A 27,477-nucleotide genomic window follows, 5' to 3' on the forward strand; every position below is an offset into this window, starting at 1 on the left:
GTACTCTGCATATAAGTTAAATAAGCAGGGTGACAACATACAGCCTTCACATACTCCTTTCCCGACTTGGAACCAGTCTGTTATTCCATATCCAGTTTTAACTGTTGCTTCTTGACCTGAAGACAGATTTCTCAGGAGGCAAGGAAGGTCTGGTATTCCCACCTTTGTAAGAATTTCCCACAGTTTGTTTAATTTTCAGTTTTATTGAGCTATAATTGACACAGCACTGTATGAGGGTAAGGTGTACCACATAATGACTTGATACACATATATTGTGAAATGATTACCGCGGTAAGTTTAGATAACATCCATTACTTCATATAGGTACAAAAACTTTTTCCATATGATGGAGAACTTTTAGGATTTACTCTTTTAACAACTTTCAAATATACCACACAGCAGCATTAACTGTGGTTATTATGTCATTGTACATGACTTCCTAGTATTTACTTATATACTTCCAGTTATAACTGGAAGTTTGTACCTTTTGACCACCTTCATCCAATTCCTCCAACCCGTGTCTGCTTTAGTAACCACAAATCTCACAAAAACTCTTTTTCTCTGATTTTTAATGTTGTTGTATTTGTTTATTAGATTCCACATACAAATGAAATCATGCAATATTTCTCTTTCTCTGACTTATTTTAGTTAGCATATTCCCCTCAAGGTCCAACCATGTTGTTGCAAATGACAGGATCTCCTTCCTTCTTATGGCTAAATAGTCATTGTTTAGTTGCTAAGTCATGTCCGACTCTTGTGATCCCATGGACTGTAGCCCGCCAGGCTCTGTACATGGGATTTTCCAGGCAAGAATACTGGAGTGGGTTGTCATTTCCTTCTCCAGGGGATCTTCTTGACTCAGGAACGGAACCCACGTCTCCTGCTTGGCAGGTGGATTTTTTACCACTGAGCAATCTGGGAAGCTTCAGTCAGTAATGTGATTCTCCAAATAATGGTATCCTACTGTATGTATGTATGTATATATATATATATATATTCTTTATCCATTCATCTGTGGAGAGACACAAGTTATTTCTGTGTCTTGGTTATTGTAAATAGTGCTCCGTGGACTGAACTCTTTTAAGCAACTCAGTGCTAAGTCTTAGCAAACACCTGACCACGTTGGTGAACACAGCAACTTTATGAATAAACTCTCATTCTATGCAAAGACCTTAGCTCTGACCATGAGCTAATAAAATACAGATTTTGTACCCCATGGTATGAAGGAAACTGACTGCCATTTTGTTTTGTCTTCTGGGTTATATTAATATTTGGGAGTCATCCTGAATGCTGAAATGGCTTTTTCATATCATAAGGACTTTATGTTTCTTAATGGTTCTGGTTCTATTTGTTTCATAATCCAGACTCTCTGTGAATATCTTGCTAGGACACATTTTCCTCTGTCCATGAGACATCTATGTCAGTTCATTATCATGTGGGTAAAATTCCATTTTTTCACTTTCATTATGTCTCTTATTTGTCTTACTTTTATTATGTCTCTCCATCATTATGTCTCTTATTTGCCAAAACCAGCATTTCTCAAAGTGTATATTAACAGATGTCATATGTATATAAAAACCCTGATGTCAGGTAGACCAGGGAAATGCTGATGCTTAAAAAAGTCAAGCAAACAATTTTCTTGACTGCAGGACTTATCAGAACCTTTAACAGACTAATGTGTACTTTGTACTTCGGAGAGAATAGCAAATGCCACAGATTTGTATTACCCCAGACTGTTATTACAGAGCACCTCCCAGGACTTAATGTTCCGTGGGACACACTTTGGGGAACAGGCCTAATCCTGTGCTCCTTTTAGGAGGAGGATGCATGGGCCCAACATGTTGTCAGGGTTTGCACACCTTCCCTTCCTCCAGGCAGCACTGGTAGAGTCAGAGAAATCTAGGTTCCCTTGCAGTTTCTCCTCTCAGCTCTGTGCTCCTGGGCACGTTAGCCTCAGACTTCTCAGGTCTAACATGTAGTTAATACCGCTTGCTGAGCTGAGGCAGTGGGGGATTACAGACAGGAGTACGCACACAAGGGGCTGGGGCCGGTGCCAGAAACATGCCCGCTCTGCCTCCCTGGTTCTGGGACTGAGCCACCATCGGGAACAAGAGGTGAGCGCACTCGCCCCCTAGTGGGCGTTTCTGCCTCTGCCACCTGAGTCGACCCATCCTTAGCACTGATGGCTTCTATTGGCTTGTTAGCAACTATTCAGAACTAGTGTGTGGGCGATCCATTTTAGATGAACCCAGTTGAGAAATTATTTATATGGAGGTGATAGATCTGAGAACGGGGATTTGGGGTGCTTTCCCCAGCAAGAGACGACGCATTCTTCCCATGTTAGACATGCTGGCCTCGAGGTCACCCAGAGGGGCCATTCCACACCCCGAGTCCTTGTGTACAAAACTAGGAACAAGATCTTATTACCTTTATAATGTGTGGTTCTTAATTTTGAGGGGAGGGGAGAGAGATGATTTGCCTGATTCTGTGATCCAAGGTAATCGCGGATCTGAAAGCCTTGCAAATAGTAGGCAGGCAGCGATAACAAAAGTCGCTGTTTATTCAGCACCTGCCCAGCCAGGAACCGTCTTAAGTGCTTTAGTTATGTAATCCTTGCAACAAGCCTTGGAAGATGGTAGAATGGTTCTTCCATGTTAGAGCTGAGGAAACTAAAGCACAGACCATTTGAGTAATTTGCCTGTGGTCACACAGCTAATGTGGGCCAAAAACCAGTATTCAAACCAATCCACGCAATCAGATTTTGCACCTGTGTACTTAAACATTGCATCACCCTGCCTTTTGGTTAATCGCCTGTGGACCATCCTGGTCACACCAAGTGTTTACAGTATCTCTGCTGTGTGCCTACTTCTGTGTCAAGTTGGTGGAGGATACAAAAGATTCATGAGACTATTTTATGTCTATGATTGCTCCAGAATTGGTTTTGACTTCTTAATAAAGGGTAAAATCCCCAAGGAAAAAAACTGAATGATGAAATTTAAAAGAGCAAGTTTTTCAAAGTAGGAAGAAACTGGTTAATAGCAGGCTGAAGGGCAAACATGTTAAAAAGAACCAACGCAGGGAAAACCAACACTGTATTAGTGACACATATGATTTCTATGCCTGTAAGCAGGAAAATGTAAAAGGGGGAGAGAGCTGTCTTCTTGAGTAAATGAAGCATAGAAGTTCATTAGGGCTCTAAAGCAGTGTTAAAAGAGGAAGCCCTGCCTTAAGAGCATCAATGGATTGTAATATAAACCATGTCAGGTAGGTGCAAATTGGAAACTGGAGATGCAGAGGCATGATCTGAGGAATACATTTACCAAAATATCAGATAAATAATAAATTATTAAATATGTTAAAAGCTAAAAGGATCTTTGTGTCTGCAAGGCTCTTAAATTCAAGACGAAAAAAAAAAAGAAGACCGGCTGGTCTGGTCCGAGAGGGTGAAGGGAGGGCAACGGAGACAGTCTGGCTGGATTAGTCCTTCATCTGAAGACACAGAAAAACACACCCCTGGTGGAGTTTTCACAGAAAATCATTAGACTCAGGCCACACGCGAGGCCCTGGGGAAATTAAGGAACAAGTTAAACAGGAGGGCGGCTGACAGCTAGGAGGCCCTCTGTCGGCATCCCGTGTCCAGGAGCCTCAGGCCTGGCGGAAGACCCCACTGCCCAGGGCAGGGAGGTCTGGCCCCCAGGGCTCTTCCATCCCCTCTGGAGTGCCCTTCAGCCCTTCTGCTGCCCACTGCTTGGGGCCCGGGTGCAATCTGCACGGCACCTGCGCGGGGCTGGGAGGGGAGAGGGTGTGAACATGGGCCTCCCTCGGAGCTTCTGTGACGCCCCGGCCACCTCTCCCACCTGGACTGTGGACTTCTACCCCACAGACGGGAGGAAAATCCCAAAGGCCAGCAAGGAGGGGCCACATGGGGCCACGCACAAGACTCAGAGCCCCTCCCCCCGTTGGGTGAACGTGGGCTGGAGTGGGAAATGGGATGATGATCATGATACCTCGCTGAGCTCCCCAGGTGCTGGCTGCAGGCCTGCTCCACCGGGTCCTCCCGCCCGGGTGGAGCCTGCAGTTGGGAGGGCGGCGTACCGGGGCCTTCCTCTGGGTGTCACGTGAGACCTGTGGGGCACTTTATGCAAACACAGAGGTAGAAGCATCGGTTTATTTCATCGTCAGGACTGTCACCCTGTGAGGTCATTATTCCTACGTTCCTCCTGTTACAGCCCAGGAAACTGAGGGGGATGGAGGCTAGAGAACTTGCCCAGGATGCTTGCTTCAGTCCCACGTGCCTGACGTGCAAACTCTTAACCCTATGTAGCTCTGACCGGTGGTTTGGTGCACCCATGATAAGGGCATTTCACTGAGGAAGTGATGTCACTGGAATCTGAACGACGTCAGAGTTAACCCGGGAAAGACGAAGGGAGTTGGTCCCTGAAGGGGACTAGTCCCTAAGGGGGAAGGCTGAGCCTCTGTGGTGAGGACCAGCCTGCGGGTGCAGCACAGAGCTAGATGCCTGGCTGCTCTGTGGCCTTGACCAAGCTCCTTAGCCTCTCAGACCCTCAGTCTCCACATCTGTAAAATGGACAGAAGAGATCGGAGGGGGATGAAGCTAGAGGATGGCTGTAGAGTGTCCAGCCCACTGTTGTTAATATTATTTACTGTCAAGAACAGCGATGTATAAGGAAGAATCCCCTCACCCTCAACCCCCCGCCATGGAGTCTTGACCTCAGCAACGACACCAGCTGAGAGCTGAGAGAGGTCACAGGTGGTCAGGGGAGCCCAGGGAAACCACAGTCAATAGCCCGGATTGGACCCTTCAACGGGCCAGGCCAGCCAGACACCCGTTGTCAAGGTCAACAGCAGCTCCAGCGTCCTGTGCCCCCCATGTTACTGTGTTTCCTGTTTGCAGCGGACCCTCCCTTGCGTAAGGTCACAAGCCCATTCTGTAGATAGGTTACAGATAGGCCTCCTAAGGCCACACGGAGACAGATCAGGGCTGGGCCCTCCGGCCCTGCTGTCCCCTCTCTGTGTCGCTCACACGCTCTTCAGGAGAATTCCGTAGCTACATGATGCTCTGAGCGCCGTTCCTTAAGATTGCCATTAAGCTTTTGTTTTATGTTGAGAAGTTTAAATAAATCTGACTCTAGATGACTGTGAGATTCCTTCCTCTTGTCACTTGGGTATAACCTCAAACAGTCTTCCTAAAAGATCCCCACCCTTCCCACGTGTTCCATCACAGGGTGGAATTGTTTCTCTAGCAATCATCTCACATCATCTCATCCACGTATTTGCTTACTGACTTTACCGCATGGCTCAGCTCATTGGACGGTGAGGGCCGCACAAGTAAGAATCCTGTGGGTCCTCCGTTCTCCAGTGAGGCCCGTGCATTCCCAGCACGTAGTAGATGCTCAGTGTCTCTGTGTCTAGACAGCATGGTCAGGAGCACAAAGCCTAGGCCCCCAGGTGGGCATGATTGTTCCCCTCACTGTCTGCCCTCTATTGAGCAGCCAGGCCTCACTTGTCCTGTCTGTAAAATGGGCAGCCACCTAAGATGATGTGCAAAAGTATGAAATGACAACAGACAGATATTCATGATGTGGTAAGTGTGGGAAAAAACCCGGTAGTAAAATAGTGTGTCAGAGTGAACCTACGAAGGGTGCAGAATATAGCATTAAAGGCCCAGCTGGGCTTGCAGGCTGCCTAGTTTCCAACCCGAATTCCCCACTGACCAGTATATGACTTGTGGTAAGTGACGCTCTGAGCCTTGCTTTCCTCATCTGTAAAATAAGGCTGCTAAGAGTCCATGTCAAAGAGTTGTTGTGAAAATGAGTGAGTTAAGGCACTTGGTGTGGGAGAGTGGTGTTTGGCACCTAGAACCTGTTGCTGTTGTTGATATGACCATTATTGTTTATATTATTACTCTGATGTAGCAAGTGAGAAGGAAAGCTTGCAAAATGAGATGGACAATATAATTCCATTATTTAAAAAATGTGTGTATACGTGACTGGAAGTATGGAGACAAGTCTTTTCTTATTCTGTTCTTTCCTCCTTCCTTCCCTCTTTACCTTTCTCCCTATCTTCCTCTCTTTCTTTAAGTATTACTTTTGTAATGAGACAATAAAATCAAGAAAAGTCATTTAATCCTAAAAATAATAAAGTGAGCAGGACATACTTCCTGGGAATTGGGAAGGTGGGCTCTGGCCTCTATTCCTTCACTATGGACATGCCAGGCATTGCACTCAGCCCCTCACCGGCATTCCACATCTTGGCAGACCCGCTTGCTAGGTTGCTATCATCACTGTTAAACAGATAAGGAAGCCAGAGCCCAGAGAGGTCAAGTAATTTGCCCCAGAGTGCCCAGCTACCAAAGAGGTGGTTCCCAGCCAGGCCTAACTGACTTGGAGCCTGAGATCTAAACCTCATCATTTGAATTGTGAGCCCGGGCCAGCACCATCAACATGCCCAGGAGCTTGCTAGAAAATGCAGAATCTCAGGCCCCAGCCAGTCCTACCAGACTCTGCACTGTGACAAAGTCCCTGGGTGGTTCACGGGCATGGTCAAGTCAGAGAAACCTGGGTCCACTTGGGGTGTTGTGCCATGTCCCTCAGGCTTGCCCCAGCACCTGCCGGCCCTCCTGCCTGGCCCTGATTCTTCCTGCTCCTCACCGGGATCTCACTCTCCAGACCTCAGTCGGGGAAGCCAGGAGAAGCGAGCTCCACACCACTGTCTTTACTGACTACTTAGCATCTCTGAGACAAAGGTTTGAAGTGGGTGGGCGGGGGTGGGTGGGAAAGATGTTTGAATCCACAGAACTGATTTGAGGATTATCTACAGAGTATCTGTATCCATGTTATCTCTTTCCAAATAGTGGACTGTAAAGAGGATAGTTTTGGTATTTAAAGAAAAATAAATACTGCAGGCTTCATAACCAGAGGCCCTTCTGATATGCTTAAATGCAGCCTGGGTGGCCTGATTTAAGGGGCCAGCGCTAGAACAGCAAAGGTAAATTATCCTGGCCTGCGGGTGTTTATATATGATGATAGAATGCAAACAAGCGTTGTTTGGCTCTGAAGGCAGAACCGGAGAAAACTTCATCTAGGTATTTAATTATACAGGGCAGAGTGGAAATGGTCTTTTGTTTCCTCACTGGCCCATGGTTGGAAACCCATAGGTCACTCGGAATCAAAAGGCATTAAAATGTATAGAAAGGAACTGGAACAGAACATGTAGCAGGAGCTTTCTGCATTTCTGCTTGTGTTCTTCACTGCCGAGGCTGTTTACACCGTGTAATTCGTGGACAGAGTCAGATAACGTGGTCTGTACAGGCCCATGCATATGTGCAGGCCCATGCCCAACAAGCACACAGGCACGCGCACACACACTCACACACACCCCTTTAGGATTTATGAGAGAAAATACAGTGATCAAGTCTGATAATTAGGCATTTAATTCTGCGTAGGTAGAAGAAGGGTTGCAGATGAAAATTTCTCCTGTCTGTGTGTGTGTACATATATGGGTCACACAACCACATACAGTCAAGGTTCTGGGCTGCAGATTTTGTTTTTGCCAGTTCTTTTTATGAAATATCTGGGTTTCGACACCCGTGCTAGAGCCAAGGCAGAGACCTAGAAAGATAAATGATTTAATTCGGGCTGTCAGATTCTGTTTGTTTGGGAGCAAGGATTCACGGAGGAGAAAAGCGCATTAATTGAAGTCTCAAGGTGGTAGTAGAACACATTTTCTTTATTACTGCTCTCTGTGGAGGGGGTTGGCTTTCTTCGTAAGTTGATTTGGTCTTGTTCAGTCAACTTTTATTGAGTTGGTCCTGGGAAAATCCACGTGAATAGGGCCTGCCTGTGGGCAGTGGGCTGTAACAGTGGCCGGAGCAGGGCTGAGAGAGACATGTTTCCTCTTGGGGCCCTTACGGTGGGAATTCTCCAGAAGGTGACTCTTAGCTCCATGCTGAGAAGATGTTGGCCAGGCAGAAAGGTGGGAAAGGCATTCCAGGCAGATGAAAGTTTAGGGAGAAACCACAGGGATTTCTATGCCCACACGGCATACCGAGGCCGCATGTGGCTGTGGGGAGGAGCAGAAGAGAAAGGGGTTTGAGATGAGGCTGGGTAGGTGGTAGGAATCAGATCCCTTTCAGGGCTCCAGTGGCTTCTTAGGCCACGTGGGAGCAAAGAAGATCATGCTAGACTTGGAGATGGTGAGGGCCGCTAGATTGAAGGAGTTGGAAGGGGTCTTTTTAAGGATCTGGGCTTTTTAAAAAATTGTTATTTTTTTAAAAATTGAAGTATTTACAACTGAACAATTTACAATGTTGTGTTAGTTTCAAGTGTACAGCTAAGTGATTCAGTTATTCATTTTATATATGTGTGTGTGTGTGTGTATACACACACATACATCCATATATATTCTTTTTCAGATTCTTTTCATTAGAGGTTATGGCAAGATCCTGAGTGCAGTCCCCTGTTCTGTACCCCAGGTCCTTGTTGCTTGGCTATTTTATATATAGTAGTCTGTGTATGTTAAGGGATCTGGGGTTTGATCCAAAGAGCAGTGGAAGCCACTGAAGAAGGCTGCAATCAGACTTATGGCTTTGAAAGCTTACTCTATTTGAATGGCAGGTATAAGCGCAAGAATGGAGACAAAAAGAATGGACAAGTGTATACTGCAAAGTCCTGGCAAGAGAGGAAAGTAGCCTGGCCTGGGGTGATGGGAGGAAATGGAGAAGAGTGGAGGGTTTATAGGGAGGATACACAGTGAAGGCAGGAGTTGAAGGGAAGGCGAAGTCAAGGTGCTTCTTCATCACAATCCATATTTCCTAACTGCCTCCCAGATACAAACATGATGTGCCATCATCTGCCTTCAGATGACACCCAGGACTTGCAGGTATGGTCCAGGAGTGGTCTGAAGAATACAGGCTTCTGTGGACATCTTACCTGTTGGCATTGAGATTCTTGCTCGCTCTCTGTTTTTTAGCAAATGTCAGAACCAAGTCAGATAAACCAGTGTGACAGGTGAACTGAGTTCAGCCTTTTTTGTCTTCTCTCCTAACTGAACTCCTGTCATCTGCTCTATGGCAGGTATTGTAAATTCATGCAGTATCCATTGCAACCCCTCCTAATCAACCTTTTGGTACTTAGAAGCCAGAAAGTGGAAAACTACATTTCCCAGACTCCTTTGCAGGTAAGGGGCCCCAAGTGAACCTGCTCTGGACTGACGGGCAGAAGTGATCAGTGTGTGGTGGCTGCCATGTGCAGGAGATCAGGTACTCTGGCCAATGAGGTGGCAAGACCTTTGTTCTTCTGGGACAGTGGGTGCTCAAGTTCTCTGATGTCCCAGGCCCTACTGTCATATCATTTCTTTTTCTGGCTGCTTTGCTCCTATTTGTAGTATCCGAACCCAATTCTCTGGCCCTCCTAGGAATGATAGGAATTTCCTCAGATTGTCTGCTTCAAGTGTAGGAAAGTACATTCTGTTGCCTGCCAATAAGAAGCCGCAGTTCACTTCATTTGTTATCGCATATTCTTTGTTGTTCTACATGCAGTGTTCCTTTCTGAACATAGCATGGGCTCCTTAAAGACAAAGACGAGGTTGTGAGTCCTCTCTGCTGTGGATGACTGCCATTTCTGTCTGCTGGGCAGCCAAGCATCAGTCTTCTAGCAGAGGAGATTAGTCGCTTGTGTCCCAGCTTTCCTCTGGGGAACCCTATCTTCTCCAGTCTCAGTTCAGATGCTCTGATAGGGTAACTCCACCAAGAAAGCCAAGGATGGCTGTGAGATTCAAACCTGGTCAGTCAGAGCATTGCCTCCTGCTGGTGACCATGATGAGTGCAAAGATGGGTGTGTGATCCAATCAGCCAGTGACTGGAAATCTCAGGGTTTTTGCTGGGATGGTTGAGAGAGAGGGACATCTGTCTACTCTGCTGGGACTACTGATAAAAAGCAAGAGGTAAGCCAGGAGCTGCTGGAGGCTCTGTGTAGGATTGACAATGAGGTCAACCCAAAGGCAAGTGAAAACCAGAAACTGTGGTGCTGACACAGGCTGAGCCTTGCAGGGATCCAGCCTTTCCAGAACACAGCCCTACTCTTGGCCTTTTCAGTTAGGTTAGTCAATAAAGGTTTTGTTTATTTGTTTTTTCCTTCAACCAGTGAAGTGGGATTTTTGTCACTTAAAATCAAGAGTCATAACTAAGACAGGAATTGTCTGTTAGTAGTTCCTGACTAGCTCACCAAAAAACTGAAGGTCTTAATTCTCTGTTTTCTCTTTCAGCTTTTTGTTACTTTCACTCCCAGCCTTTAAGTGACTATCATTAACACATGTTGCACTTTTAATGATTTGATGGAACAAAAAATTCAAATGCAGCCAAGATATACCCTGATCCATTATCCTCTTAAACAAATTGGCAGCTGTTTCTGGAAGGAAAGAGGTTCCAAGTGAGGGCCAGACAATGAGAAAGGTGCTGTGGCCTTGAGCTCTGTCCGAGGTAGATACTAATTGCCACCACAGAGCATGAATTAAGAACATGGGCCGTAGCACCAAAAGGAATTAGGGTTACGTGGGTTTGATTATTACCTCCACACTCATTAGTGGTGTGATCTTGGCAAAGCTGCTTAACTTCTATGAATATAGCCCCAACTGGCTTAGAGTTTATTGGCTTATATACTTGGAAAGTCCAGGATAGTGTCTTTGGCTTCAGGCTGGGCTGGACCCAGTCGCTCAAAAGATGTTAAGTCAGAAGTCTGTGGTGTTTCCTTTCAGTGCTGGCTTTCCCCTGCACTGGCTTCATTTTCAAGCAGTTGGGTTCATTCTTGTGGATGGAAGATGGAAGAGCTCCCAACTTTGCTCTCCTGGCAGAAAGGACACACCTCTATAGCTCCTGTAGTCCTGTAGGTGCAGCGAAAATCCGAGGTAGTTAGATTTTATCAGGTCAGCTTGGTTCACCTGCATATCCCTGGACTGAGGGACTTAGGTTGAATCACTGAGATGGCAGGGGTGGGGGTGGGGGTGGGGGATGTTTCTCAAAGGAAAAGCAGGGGGGGCTGGGCTGTTGGCAGAAGAGGGCACTGATGCTAACTGGGTGAAAACAACAGAGGCCCCTCCTTACTCTCCCAGACCGTGTTCTCTCAGGAAGATGTGGACATGCTCCCACTTCAAAAGGTTTTGGGAAAATGAAATAAGTTAATGTCTGGGGGGCAGATGCTCCTAGGGCTCCACCCGTAGTCCAACAGCTCTTACCGTCTCCAAGTATGAGGCCCCAGAGCCTAACAACAGCCTCTGCATCCCTTTGCCTGAGAACTTTCTCTGGCTGCCAGACCTCACTCTGCCAATGCATGCCACAGGTCGGATGTGCTGGGGGGGAGGGTGTGGTTAACAACAGCTGGGAGCAGCCTTCAGCTGCTCAGCCCCCTCACCCACTGAATGGGGTAACTCTGAAATGTGCCCCCTCGAGGTTCTCAGATAGGATTAAGCTCCAGTGGCCCACAGGTACACCCTTTAATCCTTCCTTCACTTCCCACTTCTCCTACCCACGTTTCCTAGGATGCCCTCCCAAATAAACATCTTGTACTTAAATGCACTTCCCTTTGGTCAGGAAAGCCCAAAGTAAGAATGTCCTACGTTTAACATCGTTCCTGCCGTATTACCAGCATTCGATACACATTTGTTATTACCACTGTCCTAGTTATTCGGAGGTTCACTTTCTGCTGCAGTTTGGCTTTGCATGAACTGCTGCATCCTTCTTCCTGCCCTCATCTTTCTGCACTTCCCACGGGGTCTCCCTTTCTCTCTCATGTTATACCATCCCTCTGCCCTCTCAACTTTTCCTCGTCTATTTCCTAATTTTAATCTCTCCCCAGGGTAATTATAATTTTGATGAGTGAATGTAAGTTTCTAAACAATTACAGAGAAAATTGGCAACTAACACAATTGGTAGACCAAACAACATGTGTTGAGACTGTCCACTTCATGAAGGTAGGAATAATGTTGGTTTTCACTGTGCCTGGAATTAACACATGAATTTGGATTCAGAGGGCTTTTTAAAAATAAGACAGATTAGCAGACTTTATTTTAATAAAGGAAAAAGACTGAGTGAAATCTACTTCCTCTGTACATTACATCTGCTTCCCATCTGCAGTTTTCGCCAAAATGATCATTTTTTTTTTTATCCACATCCACAACAATTTGGCCTCCTGCATCTGCAGAGCGGAGCAACCGTTCACTAAATGATACCCTAGTGGTATGAGAGTGTTAATGCATCTCATTTATAAACAAGGAAAACACCCCAGCATCATCTGGACTATTAACCAATTTCCAATATGAAATTAATGCAGAAGTTATTTCTTAAGGGGAAAGTATTTACAAAGAAAGACGGATTTTCTCATTAATAGAAAGATATCAATTTAGCAATCATACATTTGCAGTGTGACTGAGCAATGTGTGCAGAAGAAACTTTGGTTTAAGTTGAGAGAACCCACCACAGTGGATCTGGAAATCAAATGTGCTGTGTTTCAGATCTCTGCCTTCTGCACAGCAAAGAGCTGGCAAGGTGGCTGGGGCCATCTTTTCTCAAAGAGCTTGTGCCTCCCTCAGCTTCCCAAGGGGTTGTTTCCATCTGTTCTGGGTCCCAGTGGGGGTAGAAGGGGTGGCTTGTTTTTATGTTGCTGGGAACTAGCAGACAAACGTCTATGTTACTGCGTTTCTGCCTGGTGAGAAACCTATTGAGGGATAATTCTTTCAGGGTGTCAGGGCTGCCCTGGGAGAGGACAAGCTGGGCAGAGAGGGAAGGTGTTTCATCAGAAGTCTATCCAGGTGGCCCTCCTTGGGCCTGCCCTGTTTGAAAAAGAAAGAGCTGGAGATTTGAGGGCAGCCAAATGTTTGTGGCTGGAGGCCAGACTTCATTTATACAAGTGTTCTCTGGTTTGCTGCTCAGAGGAGACTCTTTCCACCTGTTCCTGACTCTTCCTCCCCACCTCCAATGTCTGTAGGTCCTCAGCCTACTCAGTGGATACCTGTACCTACTTTCCTGTGTGTTTGGAGTTGGGAGAGACTACTTTTTTAAGAGAAAAAAGTCACGAACCAGAAATCTCTGGCTCAGGACCTAGCTCTGCTATGTACTAGCTCTGGATAGGATAGGAAGTTGAGTCTTTTTACCTGAGCCTTAGTCCTTTCATCTCTAAAACAAAAATAATAATAGCCTCCTAACAGGGCTCCTAGGGCTCCCCTGGAGGCTCAGTGATAAAGAATCTGCCTGCCAGTGCAGGAGACTTGGGTTTGATCCCTGGGTCAGGAAGATCCCCTGGAGTAGGAAATGGCAACCCGCCCTAGTATTCTTACCTGGAAAATCTCATGGACAGAGGAGCCTGGTGGGCTATAGTCCATGGGGTCACAAAGAGTCGGACAGGACTGAGCAACTAAAGAACAACAACAACAGGGTCCCCACAAAGAGTGGATGAGCTGGTGAATGTGCAATCAACCTTTAAATGAACACATCTCATGGATGTATACATATCACAACTTTGGGCAGTTGGAGAAAACACTGACTTTGCTTTTGGGGGGATGAAAGATATGGTCATGGAACAGCAGTGCTCTGATGGGCTCAGATCTTTATGTGAGAGGTAGGTGGGGGTTCCAAAGTTTGGGTTTAACTCCCACTACTTTGTAGCTGGGTGATCTCGGGCAGGTTATTTAGCACATCTGAGCCTATTTCCATATCTATGAAGTGGGTTTAGAGTCTTGATTCTTCCAGGATTGTCATGAGGAATAAATCTATTCATTCAAATAGGAAAGGGGATCACAGAGACAGAATTAACTTCTCCTAGGGTGGAGGTGGGACCTGAGCCCAAACAGGGAATCATAAGTGGCTGCAAGAACAGGATGTAAACTTGAGCTAAAGTGTATATGAAAAACACTTTACAGTACTCTGTAGAAAGATTATCTAAAGGACTTAATTTAGATAGGAAGACTAAGAAAGCCCAGGCATTGGGCCTAATTTCTATTTTCTAGCCCCTTTACATTTAATATGGATAAGCATGAGATTGTACAGGGCTAAAGGCAGGAGGGCATGAAGAATGTTTCCCTCTTTCTCCCAGCCCAGAGCTCCAGGAAACAACAGATTGAATGATGAATGTTCTATTCAGTATCTTGCCAATATTGAATAGAAGCCCCTCTATTCAATATTGGCAAGATCAGCACTAATTTTGATAACTGAATAGACTTACTGAGGGTCTAACACTTCCTAAAAACAATTGTATTTAATGAAGCCAGGTCATTTGGCATTATTTGGATCTGAAGTTAGTACATTAAATTTTGTCCCTCAATGTTCATTCTGACATGATTTTTTAGGAAAAAAAAAATCTTTTCCCCCTTTATTAAAATCTCTAGTGGTCAGTGTGATTAGGTACCACTGATTTGAAACACCATTCTTCATGAACACAGGAAAGAGGATGGTGACTTTTTTTTAAGAATCATTTGATGTTTCTTTGAAAAACATTTGATGTTTCTTTCAATCTCAGAAGAAGAAAACAAGTATTTAGCCAGAAATCGAGTCTGTTTTCTCAGTCTCTACCAGGAGCAATGCTATTTGCAAGAAAACGGAACCTGTCTTTCTAGAGAGATCCTTTTCTCTTGCTTTATTTCCCCTCTGAAATTAGGAGCCAATGTTTGTGACATCACTGGGTTGCTGTGGAAATGTTTATTTCACAGAGGATTTCACCTCAAGTGGGGAATTTAAAAGAGGAAGCATGGAGTCTTGGAAAAACACAACTGGTTTGCATAAAAATGGGTAGCATTTTTGGAAGAAAGACTCAGAAAAAAACAGTATAAATTACAGGTTGTTCCAAGTTTTCCTGAGAGGATCCAAACACTTGTAGGAGTACCTTACACTGATACGCCGATTTTTATTAGAATTCTACTTACTGTAAATATCTGAAAAAAGTTGGAGAGAGCAGGCTTTTTGCAGGGGGAAAAATTGGCTATTCAATTATTAAAATTGAGAAAAAGGTTTGGCTGTAAAATACCATTTTGGGGGCGGGCTTATCGGTTTACAGTTTTATAACATACAATAGACTTAAGAAAATTGCTCCATTTAAAGAACTATCACTCAAGGGGCCTGAGTTTCAATGCAGAAACTACAAAATCCTTCTGCGTTTTCAACTGTTAAATCAACAGAATGCCAAACTAGAACCTTTCTTCCTGCTGGGGCAGTATTGTCCCCTAAATCCACTTTCCAGTTCTCTCAGCCTAGCCTAGTTTGATGTAGCATTGACTTAGCTTAACTACAGCAACCGGCAAAAGGAAGTGGGTTTGCATTTGGGATGGGAGGAGGCGGCCACGGGTGTGTGTGTGCCTGCGTGATTGCGGGCGCGCGCGCGCGGGAGACGTGGGGCACCAGGAAAGGAAAAAAAAAATCGAGACGTAGCAACTATGTGAAAATAATTTCCCCGTGGCTGTACGAGTGGTCTCTGCAAGGGAAAGCAATTTTAGGAATTAAAAATAAAAAAATCTTCAAAGAGGCTGGGAGGAAGGCTGGACAGGAGGGTGCGGGGCACAGCGGGGGACATGTGCCTCCTCACCGGCATCTTTTCTTTTCCTGTGCAGGCTTGGGGCGACCCCCTCCTTAACCACCCACCTATCCGTCGCCCCCTGCTGTCCCGCGGCCCGCGCGGCCCCGCTGGGATGGCTGGCCGCTGGCCGTGGGGGGGCTGCAAAGGTCTGGCGGCGCGGGCTGATTTAGTGGCCGGGGCTGTAGTACAGGCTGTCCCCGGCAGCCGGCGGAGTCAGCGCGCCCACGTGACGGCCCCGGCTCTCCGGTGAGCTCCCCAAACAGACGCACACCCAGCCACACGCGCGCGCGCGCGCGCGCACACACACACACACACATACACATACACACACGCACGCACCCTCGCGCGCACACGCCCGGCCGCTCTGCCTCTGCGCCCTCCATCCCGGCTCGCTCATTCTCTCGCCCTCTCGCTTCCCCTGCGGTCTCTCGCTCTGCGCGCACACACCACACTCACGCACACGCACACACACGCGCGCACACACGCAGCCGGCACAGGCAGCAGCGGCGGCGGCGGCGGCGGCGGCTGCTCAAGTCAGGACGAACCTCTCTAGGTACCTTCTTGAGAAGGCGGCGGCGGCGGCGGCGGCGGCGGCGGCAGCCGGAGCATCCCTCCTCCGCCGGAGAGGGAGCACCGCTGAGAGTTTCCGTTCCCTTTGCCGTTCCCTTCCCCCTCCTTTTATTTTTCGAGAGAATTTCTTCTTCGCTTATTGGTTTAATTTGATTTTGAAAATTTTTGGTTGCTTGTGTGTGTGCTTTTTTTTACCACCCCCCCTTTCCTCATTTTATTTGCATCCAGAGCATGGCGGGCTGCGGGCTGTCGGAAGACACCTTCTTCTCTTCCTTCTTTTACAACTACGGCTCCTCCTGGGAAACCCCTTCCAACCAGGTAAGGGCTGGCTCGGTGCCTGGCGGCGTCGCGCCCCGTGCCCCTCGCCGCGCGCTCACTTGGCACTCGGCGGGGAGGCAGAGGCTTGGGAGGGGGTGGGGAGGCTGGGGGGCCAAGTGGGTCGCACCGTCTGGGTCAGTGCCAACCAGCTAGAGGAGGTGTCCCCCTTCCCCCAGCACTAGCTCTTTGGTCTCCAGGGTCTGTCGCGTCCCTCCCTTGTCCAATCTGCCATCCAAACCTTCCCCTTCCAACCTCCCAACCCAGCGGGAACCGGAGAGCGAGGCAGGAGCCGGCACGTTACCCCGAACAACTCCAGGCAAAACCAGGGAACTCGAGCGCAACCTTCCCCAAGTCGCCGCGGGCGCCGCGCCCCTGTGCGCCCGGCGCCTGCCCGCCCTCCAGTTGCGCCGAGGGGCTGCAGAGCTGTGAGTCCCCCGCGACGTGCTGTTCCCCCTCCACTTCCCCCGGGGCCCCGAGCCACCCCTTTCCCTAAAATGGCTGCAATCTCAAGTGGAGGCGTCCCCTGACCCCAAGGAGGGGGTGCAGAGTGGATGCTCCGGTGCCCATGACCCCACGCCTCCCCCGGCGCGCACAAGCACCCCACAAACACACACACTTAACTTTGATGACTGTGCAATGCAGTCCGGCTGCATCGTGCCCTCGACGCTCCCCGCCGCCGGCCTGCAGGTGTGCTTGTCGGTGTGACTTGGGGGGCGCGGAGAAGCTGGGGGTAGACGCCGGAAGGGGGGGCGTGGAAGATGGGTGTTAGCGGGCCGCGGGTAACCTGGAGAGACAGGCGTGTGCTCAGGGTCTAGGGGTGCAAAAGCTATTCTGGGAGCCAGAGCGAGAAAGAGAGAGGGGGGAAAATGCCTTTTAATTAAATAACTGTTGTAGTCTGCTGCCCCCACCGCTTGTTTGGTGAAAGTCTACAGGCATCTGTCATTTCCAAACTACACGGGGAAGTGGAGCTGGAGTCCAGGGAGGGGAGAGGGTGTGTGTGTGTGTGTGTGTATGTGTGTCTGTCTGTCTGTGTGTGTGTACGCGCACGAGTCCAGGCTGGGGAAAGTTAGGGCGGGAGGAGAGGTGAAGGAGCAACGGTGAAAGGCAGCAGCAACTCGGTGGGCGGTCCGGGGCGCGGGGGATTCCCGGGCCCGCAGAGCGAGAGCTGCCGGGGGAGCGGGCCGGAGGGGCGGGTGCCGGGGCGGGGGCGTCGAGGAAAAGAACTCGGTTCTGCCCATCTCTCCCGGCCACCGGGGCGTCTCTTCTCCCCAGCTCGCTCGCCAGCCAGGGCGGTTAGCCCGGCTGCCCGCCGCACTCGCCGGCTCTGGCGCGCTCCTTCTCGGGCCCGGGGCGCAGCGCGCTCCTGCGAGCTCCGGGCCAAAAAAAAAAAAAAAAAAAAAAACAGAAGCCAACCCCGCAAAGCAAAACAACCGAAAAACGAGCTCCGCCGCCCCCGCAGCACCCTCAGTTTCCAAAAAGCTGAAATCGCCGAATTCGTAGTCGCCGGGCGAAGACCTCGCATCTCTGGCATGGGCTTTCCAGAAAGCGCCGTGGCCATCGAGTGAATAATACATAAGGGTGGCCCGGGAGCCTCGCAGAGGCTCCTGTCGCCGCGGCAGCAGCAGCGGGAGACGGCGGCGAGCTCTGGCCAGACTGCCGGGCTGCCGCCGCGGGTGGGGGGCATCTGGGCAGCTCCGGGGAAGCGCGCGGGTCCCTGACCGGGCGCGGAGCTACGGAAGGCGGAGGGGCGGGGGGCGACCCAGGGGCGTGAAGTTCGAGGTTCAGGGTGAGGCAGCTGGGAAAGGGGGGGCCCCCGCTGTGAGTAGAAACTTGGAGAAACTGCCGAGGTGGTCGGGCGAGCGCTGGGTTTGGGTAGCTCGAGGGGGGCCCCGCTGCTCGAGGCCGGCGCTGGGTGCTTTCTCCAGGCCACCCTGCCTTGTCTGGTGGGGTTCGGGTGCTCTCCATTCATTCGCGAGCTGGCTCCGGATTTGCCGAGAGCCAACGACCCTTCCGGCTCCGCAAACTCCAGGTCTCCAGGAGCTGGCGTCCGGGTGCCTGCGTGTGTGTGTGTGTGTGTGTGTGCGTGTGCGTATGTGTGTGTGCGCGTGCGTGTGTGTGTGTGATTGTCGATGAGTCAGAAACCAACCCCAGCTGGTCTTTGAGGACCGAGAGGTGTAGGAAAGGCTTGAGCCACAGTGCATCCCGCACAAGCCCGGCCGGGACTCGGGATTCCTCGGCCGCGCCGCGCCTTCCCCGCCCCCCACCCCGCCTCCCGCAGTCCTGGAGTCAGATGCATTAGGATAAGTTTCCAGACGCGTACCTCCGACCTGCACCTCCCGGCCGAGAAAGTCAGGCACTTGGTTTTTCTCCCAAGGAAGAGAGAAAGGAGACTTGGGTGTAGGGAAGCTCAGAGTGATACAGCTTTACAGCGATGGGAGGTTTGGCAACATTTTTAACGAGATAGGAAGCAAGTGGTTTGAGAGCGTAGCAAAGGGCTACGGCCGGATTTTGCAAGACAGGCAATCACGTGCAAACTCCTTGGAAACCGAAGGAGGTGGGCGAGAGAGGGTGGTGGTGCGGGGCAGGATTGGAGTAAAAGAAGGAGAGAACCAGAGAAGGGGCGGGGGTGGCGTTTTAAAAAGAAAAGAGGAAAACTAGCAGTCTCTTCGGGTGAAGTTAGTTTAACTTAATTTGGAAAAACCTTTTCCCAAAAGGCAAGATCTTTCTTCTGGAAAGGGAAACTCACGTTGCTAAGAAAATCGGAAAGAATTTCTGACAAAGCAGCTGCTTTGTGCAGGGTGATTAGCTCGCGGGCCGGTACTGGGTGGCGCGCTACCCTTAGCGCAGTGAATTGCACGGTGGAGAAAGGGAGGTTATCGGAAATATTGATTGCTTCTTCCAGTGGTGCGGTATGAACTTTAAGATAAAGTACAGAAACAAATGAGAGAGGTACATCATTAGAGAAAGGTGCCCTCAAAGTGCTACCGAGGCTTTAATATCTGGTGGTAGGGGCAGTTATTCAGGCAGTGCGTCCTACCAGGATTTGCGGCTTCTACCCTGGCCCTATCACCGTTTTCAGGGATGAAGAATATATAGGTATAAGGACCTAGTCTCTTATTGATCGCTAGTTTGCATTTTCAGCATTGGAACATGGGCAAAGGGCTATGAAACCTGCTCCTGAACTATACCTTCGGAGAAAAAGGATTAATTAAACAAAGGCAACCCTAACTCCTATCTTGGACTCTAGGCAGAGCTGCTAGGGGGAGGCCTGGGCCAAATTTGAAAGAGTGAGACTTATTCATGATTTTTACCTGAATTGCTGCCAAAAGGCTTACAAATCCTCCATTACCTAAAAATAGCAATGTTCTTCAAATATAATTTGTTTACTACACCTCAATTAAACATAAAACCCTGTTCCTAGTGTTAGAAAGTGCTGATGAAGGTAAGGGTTCACTGTACTAAAAAAAAAAAGTCAAGCTTTTTATTTCTAGATCAATATGATATGCTCTCAACATTTAATACCATGTAAAAGGAGCCTTTTTACAACATCAATAGCAGGCAGGCATGTCTCCCTAAGAAGCTCTTTTCCTGGAATTACAAGGCATTTTGATTGCTTTCATTTTCGCAAGAAACATGATTATAACACCTCTGGTTATAAACAAGCAAGTGAAAAAAATAATGAAGATGGGGGTTCTTCATATAGAGACCTGGAAATTTGGGAACAACTGGGGCGTTTATTCATCACTGAACACAAAAACCCAAACCCGGAAAACCCAAACACGAATCACTGCTGACTGGAAGGTTTTTACTTATCCTGTGACATTTTGTTATTAAAGCAGGGGGAGGCTGGGTTGGGGTGAATTTTTTGGAGAGAGCCCAATGTGTATTAGAGCCGAAACTGCATCTGTTACCATTTAAAAACTGGGAAATTCCATCTTATATCTGAAGAGACCATGTTGCAGAAATTTTGCACCCACTTGCCAACGTGCAAAACATACCACAGTGAGAGTGGGGGCGGGGAAGCATCTGCTTAGGTGGAATTTATTTCTTCAATTAGAATGAAAACCCCAATTAAAGTGTGTATGTGAAATGTCTCTGATTTGGCTCAGCGTAGCAGACAACAGACCATTCTTTAATTTACAGTTTCACGCCTAGGGATGGCAGTAGTGCAAGCTTCCAGAACCTAACTCTATCTTTCTAGGTTGTGCTTTTTCAACCTGCAAGTCTCTCCCATAGTTGTTCAAGCTTTCCAACTCCATCATGAAGCTGACCGTGCACTGGTCGGTCCTGCTGGCAGCTTGGACCTGGGTCACCTTCTTTAGCTGTCCTGCTATAAGCCCAGATTGAAGCAGTCCAGGTCTATTATGATATTGAAGCAATCAACGGAAAGTGAAAAATGAAGCCAATTAGCTGACTGCTTGGGTGTCCACGAGGGCAGACATCTGACTTTATTCACCCGATTGACCGCTTCTTTAGCTACAGGGTAGCTTAAACCTGAGTTTGCGAAAAAAGCATCATCACCAGCAGACTTGACTGTGCTTTTTAACTTTTCTTTCTCTCCTGTCCCCTCCCCCCACCACTCCTTCAAATTGCCAGACTAGAAATAGAAAATGGCATCCTTATAAGGACACAGACTATCTTCTCAGAGTAGAGAGTGACTGTTTTGAATTCAGCCCTGGGACTTTTGTTAGCCAAGACCTGTAATTCTTTATACTCATTCTATCTTTTCAAGCAGGATAGATGTTTCAGTGCAAAATCATTAATGGATTTGGGTAAGTTGTTGAGCGCTTGTGCTGTCTATTTTTTTGGCGGGGGAGGGTGCTTGGCACTCCTTCCATGAATATGGATAGCTGAAGCAGAAGCTGTCCACTGAGGAATATTTCTTTTTTTTTTTTTTAGGAACATTTCTTTTATCCAGTCCATGTACTGTAAAGAACTCAATATTTCCACCCCCCCCTTTTCTGGGTATTTCTTAATTCCTGAAGTGATAACACAGCTGAGATGAGCCAGAGCTTGGGAATGTCCTCAATTTGCAAGAGTGTGAGAAAGCCAGTATCTTAAAGTTGAAAAAATGTAAACTCGGCTTCTTTTTTTTTTTTTTTTTTAAATTCTCCCGAAGATGAATGTATGAACTACAAACTAGTTTTTAGGTACATTTCTATAGATTTACCTTAAATACACTTTTGAAATCTAGCTCTAAATCCAGCTCACCTAATTCCACTTTTTTCATCGTTGGATGAGTCTCTGCTATGTAGACAGAAAAGTAAAAGAGACTTGGAATAACCCGAGTTTGTTGTGGATCTTCCAGTAAAGGTAGCTTTTTTAAGGCACCAGTTTGAAAATATTGTTCTCTTTTCTGCATAAAGTTTTGTTAGCCTAAAACTTGGGAACCAAAGTGCAGTGATAATAGCTACCATCTATTAATACTGTTCCAAATAAAGTATGTGACTCATTTAATCTCCACAACATATGAGTAAGATGCTTTTATTATTGTTCCCATTTTATAGATGAAGAAAGTAAGGCATAGAGTTAAGTGCCTTGCCTCAGACCTCAGTGCTAGTTAAAACTGGGCCATCTTCCGCCTGCAATGCAGGAGACCTAGGTTCGATCCCTGGGTTAGGAACATCCCTAGAGGAGGGCACAGCAACCCACTCCAGTATTCTTGCCTGGAGAATTCCAGGGACAGAGGAGCCTGGCGGGCTACAGCCCATGGGTTTGCAGAGTTGGACACGAATGAGTGACTTTCACTTAATTAATATATAGCCAGATATAGTTCTGTTTGGGAATGAGGTGGAGTCTTCTCTTTTGGTGAAATCAGCCATAACTACCGGATGCTTTTTTTTTTTTTCTTGGTGATGGACTAAATGCTTGAGTTTACCATTCCTTTTGGTTTGAATAGTTGATCCAGGTTGAGAGATAGACAGGGTCTTCAGATTGCCAGCTCCCAATAGCAGATAATTACGGTTTAGTGGAGGGCTCTTTCTGAATGTATGTGGGTATCAGGAAAATATAACTTTATAGAAGAAATGTAATTCTAAGATACTTGAATACAATAATTTTATAAATAATCATTTAGATGCACCAAAACCCTAGCTCATAATATATATGTATAGTTATGTATGTGTGGTGCACATATTTTTGAGTCATAACTCTCCTTTTATAAGCAAACTCATATCATTTTGGGTTTGTTCTGTATACAGTTGTGCTTGATATTAAGACTGAGATTTACCTTTCTGGTCACGGCCATGTTATAACAGGTGTTTTCTGTACCAATTCATGCACCTAACATTTATGTCCATCATGAACTAATGCCTTTTAGTGGTTCATCCCTTGTATTGTGATCTTCCAAAATATAGTTGTGGGAAGGGGAGGGAAAACATTAAATGTCAGTAGTTACAGCAAGACAGTCGTCTCAACGAAGAGGGCAAAGAGCCTCTCTCTAGTTTCACGTTCCGGCAGCCCTGGCGGAAATGTAGAAGTGCAGGGTTTGCATTGGAATGAGAATGGGGTCACCTACCCTTCGTAGTCATCATCAAGGAAGCAGAACTTCCTCCCAGAGAGAGAGACCATAGGAAATCAATGATCACACTTTGCTGGCGGAGAGGTAAATGTGGACAGCAGACGGCATTAAATCAAAAGGCAGCAGAAAAGTGATTTACTCCAGACGTCAGTGTGGCTTTTTGGTTCCTTCAAAGAATTCACATCTTTGACATAATTATATTAAAATCTTTCTTTCTTTTGAGTTATATTTTGGCAAAAAAAAAAAAAAAAAAGGAAAGGAGAAAATACCATTAGGTGATGCTATCGTCTTTTCACTTGAAGATTGTTTTTTAAGGAAAGCAGAGTGTCTGGAATGGGGGAACTACGTCCCCCACTCCCTTCTTTTTTGTTTAAGAATTGACCTGATTTATTAGAGTTGCCAAATTTCTGTTTGTTTGTTTAGTCCATGTATTCCTTGACACAGAAGGGAAGTTTGCCATGGGGCAAGGCTCACCTTGACAAGGTGTTGCAAAGGATGCTTATATGGGAGAGGAGCAGAGAAGGGGGTGGTGATCCCTGGGGTAAAGGGCAGTATAGATGTGGAAGCTTAATGAAATATGCAAAACCAGTTGTGGGGTTCTAACATGCTGGCCCTCTTTAGCTTGTGATTCTGATTGCTTTGTGAGCACATCTTCCTGTAGATTTGAAATATCGAACCGCAGGTAATAGCTGTGGGGCTAAGAATGTCTGGCTTATATCTGGGAGGAGATGAAACATCCATGTAATCTCTTGCCTGAAAGCGTATTGGAAAGTGTGTTAGTTGTGTAACACCGAAACAAAACAAGTCAAAAAAGCACAAAGAAAAGAAAAACTCGCACCAACACCCCCTACCACATTTTGATCCAATTTATTATTTCCAGTAGCAGTTCAGTCCCTAAAGTTAACAATGAATGATTATGATTCTGTAGTTTCGTTTACAGCATAAATTAGCATTTTGTTTTCTGTTACAGCTTTTGAATGAGGAATTATAATGTATAATTTGCTGAAAATAGATGTTATCATCTCTTAGGATGAGAACAACCACATAAACTTGAACAAATGATAAAAATGGAATCAATTACATTTCAAATGGAAGTAGTTTACAAACCTCCAAATACGGAAGTGGCAGTAGTAGCTGGTTATTGTAAGAAATAATTAGTTTTTTTAAACAACATTTATTGAATTCCATTGACGATTTGGTAATTGTTCACAGTCAACGGTAGCCCTCCCTCTTCCAAAATGAAATGTGGCGTGGAATGACTGCATTTTATAAACCACAGTTTGCTTCATTATTTAGTGTTGCAACCAGAATGTATATTTTTTGCAGATGTAACCCTTTCTGAGTAATAAGAAAACAGTGAATTGACTAAAATGATGCCGCCAAGCCTGGTTGGTGACTTAAGATAAACACCCAAGGGCTCATGGGTGAGAGTGATTTCCGTTTGCAAAGAAGAAAAAGAAGCATACTGCCAGAATGGATGTGTGTATCTCTGCGTGTCTGTGTGTAAGGGGAAACTTTTAAATGATTTATCAAATAATAGATGAGGCATCATTTTACATCAGCAAGAATTCATTTCTCTGTCCCACTCCCATCACTGTACTTCCCATTCCTTTTCCATCCTGACTTGTTCCTTCTCTGTAAATCTCAGCTCCCTTGCCATTCAGAAGCTCCTTGTGGGAAGAAATTATGCCTTCTTCACCTCAGGATCCCTCGTCACGCCTGGCCTGTTGTGGACAAAACAGATGTGTTAGAAAATGGTTGAAATTTCAGAAAGCTTTTATACCATTATGTGTCCCTTTGTTTATTTTTTATTTCATTTTTTAAAAGTCTTTATTGAATTTGTTACAACACTACTTCTGTTTTCCGTTTTTGCTTTTTGGGTGCAAGGCGTGTAGAATCTTAGCTCCCTGGCCAGGAATTGAACCTGCACTCCCTGCGTTGGAAAGTGAAGTCCCAACCACTGGACCCGTCAGGGAAGTCCCTGTCCCTTCATTTATTGTTCTTTGCTCCACCTCTTAGGATAATGAGGACAATTCTACAGTGTCATTTTTGAAAATGGGAATTTGACTTGGAGAGTAAATGAATCCTGCCTTCATTGAAGCGTCCCCAGGGAAGAAGATTATTGGTTTACCGTAGGCTCACTAGACCTCTTAATTTTTAAAATGAAAAGTTATGAAGTATATACTTAAATTAATAAATTCAGAAAAGATAAGGGCAGAAAAGTGGGGATCTGAGGCATTGTAATTTTAATTTTTTATTTTTTGGTAACTGCTACATGCTGAGTGGATCATTCATTTTTGATTATTTCTAAAAGATTAATCTATTTCTTTAAAGTTAATATGCAAAGAAATATGTTCAACATCACTTTATTTTTAGATCCCACGATTTAGTCTGAAACAAATCAGTGGTGCATTATAAACACACAAGAATGTATCTAATGACAGGAGTCAGGCTGAACAGATGCTAAAAAAGATGCTTCATGTGAAGTCAAGGGAGCTGCAGGAGGGAACGGAAAAAAGTCTCTAGAAGTTGGAGGGCTTGTGAGGTGAACACTATAGAGACTCCTCACCCATCAAATATGTGCTTGTGTAGTTCAAAGCAGAAGGGACTCCATTTGCTTCTGCACAAAAGTAGGAATGATGACATCCATCCTCTAGGATGGTTGTTAAAATTAAGTGAGACCTTGGACCTGGAAAGACCTTTGCTATTGACTAATAAAGAGCTGAGTCAATGTTCAGTCTTATCCGTCAATCCTCAAATATTTATAGAGTCCCTTCTGAGCACGCACTGATATGCTAGCCCAGCAGTGTGCCTGGCGCATAGGAGAGCCTCGGTACATTAGACTGAGTCGATAATAGAGTTCTTGCATTGAGCACTTACTATAACATTTCAGAAGACTTTCGAAGTGCTTTACGTAGATTAACTCATTTTGTCATCAAAATAACCCTAGAGGTAGGTACTATTATCAGTGCTGCATATTACCTATTAAAAATGAGAGAACCGAGGTTCAGAGAGGTGAAGTGACTTAACCAAGATCACGCAGCCAGTAAGAGTCAGTAGGCGGTGCAGTTAGGATTTGTGTCTCTCATGTCGAACTTCTGAGCCCATGTTTTCATTTTAACCACCATGCTCGGCTGCCTTAAGGTGGATGAATCGATGGGTGACAAGGAAATCAAAGATAAATAAAAACCTGCCACCTTCAGCGGGAATGTGGCTTTCAGATAGAGCCTCTCTTCTATGGAGAGTAGGCTAGAAGATGGGTAGAACTTTGAGAAGAGATCAGACAACGTGCTGTGGTCATCTGGATGATGAAGAGTTTCTTTTTGGCTGGAAGAATCACAGAAAATTTTGAGGAGGCAGTTGCATTTGGTTTGGGCTTTGGAAAACAGAGAATTTGGGCAGGTGAGAATGAGATAGAGGGGACGTTTCAGATAGAAGGAAAGCACAGGAGGAATTTGTCAAGGTTGGGTTTTTTGTTGTTTTTGTAGTTCTTTTTTCATTCAATGAAATTTATTGGGTACCTACACTTTACTGTGTTTGTCCCTGCCCTCAGGAGCTTTAATTTAGTAGGAGAGACATAGATCACATAACATATGATATATATATATTTAAAATATATGTAATATATGTTGCATATAAATTATTTTGTATCTGTCTCCGTATGTATACACATATATCAGTCTATCATCTATCCTTCCTTCCTTCCTTGCAGCTGTCAGTCATCTCCTTTAAACTGTGTGAGGGGCCAAGAAAGAAAAATAAAGAATGTTATATATAGAGAAGAAGGGGCTTGGTGGGGGCGGGGGTCTGCCCGACTCATTATTTCAACTTTAGAAATTCACAAAGCATCTTCCAAGGGTGAATTCACCTCCTCCCACCAGTGATCTCCCTCCCTCTCTCTTGCTTAGCAAAGGGGCAGGGAGCTGGCCGAGTTGGGTAGATGTGAGTTAGTAGTCTCAATAGGAGAGCTGCTTTCCATTCTCTTCTGTCAGGAGCAAGCAATAAAGCTTTCAAATTTAGTTGAAAGTTCAGATCTTTGCATCGGTTAAGATCTGCTCTGTTGACAATGTCAAGAGAACAGTTTAATTAGTAAATCAAACATTAAGTTTTATTTTGGATCTTATAGCCCTTTACTAGATGGCTAAATTTTTTCTGGATTAAAATTAATCATCCAAGCTAGAAAGTGAAATAGCCTCTGAAGTTGGGAACATACTCTGAGGCCCATGTAGCAGTGCTAATGAAATCCTTTACTTCTTTCTCCTTGTGATGCCAAACTAAAAGGGTTGCATAGTGTGCAAAGAGCTGGGAAAAAAAAATGTAAAAGAGAGTGGAATCATCTTTACAATGTCAAATGCTTATTGTTTTAGGAAGTAGGCCTCCATTGCTAATTGATATTTTTACTCTGCTAGTAACAGATTCATTAGGAATCATTTTAAAATTATTTCCCCCAATTAAACTGGTCTTAAAAAACAAGTTTCTAAAAAAAATTCAATG

The 27,477-nt window shown here is 46.0% G+C and overlaps 1 protein-coding gene across 2 annotated transcripts in view; it reads left to right on the forward strand.

Annotated features, from left to right (window-relative positions):
* The first annotated feature begins 15,887 nt into the window (after window positions 1-15,887).
* The window catches only part of PPARGC1A (PPARG coactivator 1 alpha), a 718,367-nt gene continuing 706,777 nt past the window's right edge, over window positions 15,888-27,477 (forward strand). The window contains exons 1-2 of one of the 2 annotated variants that reach the window (XM_043438335.1): window positions 15,888-16,128; window positions 16,374-16,463. The gene's annotated coding sequence lies outside the window, so the exon portion shown is untranslated. Of the gene's footprint in view, window positions 16,464-27,477 lie in introns of both variants that reach the window. The other variant, XM_043438337.1, reaches the window with a different exon arrangement.

Source organism: Cervus canadensis, chromosome 19 (genome assembly GCF_019320065.1).
Source record: "Cervus canadensis isolate Bull #8, Minnesota chromosome 19, ASM1932006v1, whole genome shotgun sequence".
Taxonomy (NCBI): domain Eukaryota; kingdom Metazoa; phylum Chordata; class Mammalia; order Artiodactyla; family Cervidae; genus Cervus; species Cervus canadensis.